Source organism: Podarcis melisellensis, assembly GCF_964234715.1.
Source record: "Podarcis melisellensis genome assembly, chromosome: 10".
NCBI classification, from domain to species: Eukaryota; Metazoa; Chordata; class Lepidosauria; order Squamata; family Lacertidae; genus Podarcis; species Podarcis melisellensis.
In genome coordinates, this window is record NC_138542.1 from 31,883,140 (window position 1) to 31,886,139 (window position 3,000).

The following is a 3,000-nucleotide window of genomic DNA, read 5'->3' on the forward strand; positions in this document are numbered from 1 at the left end:
GGGTACTGGTATATGCTAAACCTAGAACTATGTTAAGTTTACAAATACTTTGAGGCCTGAAAGACATCAGATGCGCAAATGGAGTAGTCCTACAAGCTGCTTCTTTCAAGATAATTCAAAACTATTATTGGCTATGCATAAAGAATCCTATGTAGTCTGCTTGTTCTCAAGTAAAAAATACCAGGTTAATTGAGCCACAAACTCATGGAAGCGTGGGGTATCTGAAATGTACAGGCAAGGTTCCCCATATGCTTGCTGTAGTTCGCAAAAATATGGACAGTGCAAGTTGACCAACCATGAGTTGGGTATTTGTTTTATCTTGGCTACTGAAGTCCAGTCACAAGAACCTGAAGTTACTGGGGCAGGAACTGTATTTCAGAATGCTGAATCACAGTACAGGATTGGGATTTTTTCTAATCCTAGCTAAAGAAACCAGCTGCATGCAGGTGACTTGGCAAAAGGTTCAGCTTTTTATAAAGCCTTTCATTTTTTGATAAACTGTGAAGCAGATAGCACAGGCACTAGTTGATTCTATGGCCTGGGTTACTGCTTGGTTGGTAGTTTCTTGCAACCTTGTCTGCCTTTGAGAACTGAATCTTAACTATACAGAAAAATGCTCATTAACATCCTTTGGTTGGAAAGAAGTCTGTTTCACTGGTAAGTTCTGGCACTCTGTTCGTGGGTGAGTATAACTTGTGTGTGCTGCTGTACTTATTGGTAGTCTGGACAGGCAGGACTACTATACAAAGCAGCCTTGTACATAGCCCTGTGTGGGAGAAATCTCTTGCCAGTTCTAGTCCTCCCATGCTCCAAATAGGGCTTTTGCAGAGCTCTGCCAATTTTGAAGCAGCTGGGCTTTTTTCTCACCATCACTGGATTTTAGGTAGAAAAGGAGCCAGCAGAGAAACGTAGCTGGTTAACTGCATTCATATGAGAAAGGATGACTACACCAAAATGCATTAGTCTTGGTTCTGCAGCTACAGCATTTCCTAAGAGATTGTGCATGACTTTTCTGTACAGTATAAAATATAGTGCCAAACAATCGTACATACTATGCTTTTTGTCACAGCTTTTGGATAGGATTGTTTTATTCATATCTCATTCTTTATTTCCTCACAGCTGTTCATTTGCAGAACACTACAGGCTGTAACATTAAGCAACCCTAAACGTGTATGTGCATGTACCTTAAAGTTGCAGGAAAGACTCAACAGCCTTCCTGCAGCTTAAGATACAGTATGTATTCCTGGCCCAAAAAAGTTCCTCCTGGGTTTTCAAATGTGAGTCTTTAGTGGGAACCAAACTCATAACTCACCATGGTGGTGGTGTTTTTTTAAAAAAGAATAAACACCAAACTGCCTGTGTCTTTTTAAATAACTGGTTGTGTTTTGATAATTGCAGTTAATCGTAACCCTCCCCTCAAATTCATTGCTCACTTTTTTAAAAGGCTAGTATTTCCAGGTTAATACATACTGTGTAACATCCCTTTTCAAACTCAGTACAGTTCTGTATTTCTTCTGCTTATCCTAGTTCACAGGATTAGGTTTTTGGCAAGGTATTACTAGCTACTTGTCTTTCATGATAGTGTACTTTCTGTCTCCCTTGGCACAGCAAATCTGAAGCAAACATCTCCAAGAAGAATGCAGTGGGAGAAACTTGTTCTCAAAAGTGCCTAAGAGGTTTTATTACAGCTCAAGGCATTTCAGAATTCATGTTCCTTCAGGAGCAATCTTAAACTTTCACAATACAAATACTTCCTATCTGTCACCATGGGTCTTCCTCATAGTGCCAGATAGGTAGCAATATTTGTGCAAGCTGCTTCAGCTGCCTAATGTTCACATTCTGTAGAATATTGCTTCTTGAGTAAAAGCTGACTTCCAAAACTAGTAAGTTCATGCTTTGTGGGGAAGAGTTTCTCCTTTTATATTATTACTGGCTTCTGTGCCTAGTTTGTTTCTAACTTATCCACGCTCAGTGGATCTGCAGTTCAACATCTGTGTTAGGATTATCACTGTCAGGATATCTTAAAGGACATTTGTACTGATGCGGAGTGGGGAGCTCGCATTGGCAGAAGCAACCCTGTCTCTGGTGGCGTCTCCTTGTCAAGGCAGAAGCTTTCAATGTGAAGCCACCGCTATCTCCTAGCATTTCCACTTGCCGGGTTGTCTTTTCTGTCTGGGTTGTGTGTGTTGGATTTGTATTGAAAGAACAGTTCCATGGCTTCATGTATGAATGACCAGCCCTACTGCTACACTAGCAACTGTTAACATGCATTTTAGTGTAAACCCATTAGCTAGCCTGCCCTACTCTCTCTGTGACATGTCTTCCCAGTTCTTGCTCTGTAAGAGAACTGTTTAATCTCTTGCCAATTTAATTGTAATGGGTGGATATTTGGGATGCTTTACCTGTAAACCTAATTTCAATGCTAATAAAGGAAATTGATTTTTCTTTGACACCGTGTTTTTGTTCAGAATAGAGAGGGGAGCTTAGCAAAGGTTAGCAGGTCTAAACCAAATGTACTAGAAGACAGGACTCCTTCCATGCTTTTAGTAGCTACACAGAAAGGAGAATACAATTGTAGGGGCCTTTCTTCTAGGCCCTTCAACATAGAAGCTACCAGTGAAATATTCAGTTATGCACCCATACAAAGGTAGCTTACCAGGCCTTTCAATGACAGTAATGAAGTAGCTTGAGCTATACTTGGAAGCCGTTTCCTCCTAACTAGACCAATGTTTCCCAAACTTTGGTCTCCGTTTTTTTTGGACTACAATTCCCATCATCCCTGACCAGTGGTCCTGCTAGCAAGGGATGATGGGAGTTGTAGTCCAAAAACAGCTGGACACCCAAGTTTGGGAAACCCTGCTCTAGACTCATAAGAGCTATGGATGCTATTATAAAACCAATAAAATCCTCAAGACACCCATTTCCTTTTCTGCCTGAGAGCCCAGCCGCTGATGTTCAAAGCCTGTCACTTCCGTGGTAAAATGTAATGAAAGGATCCGT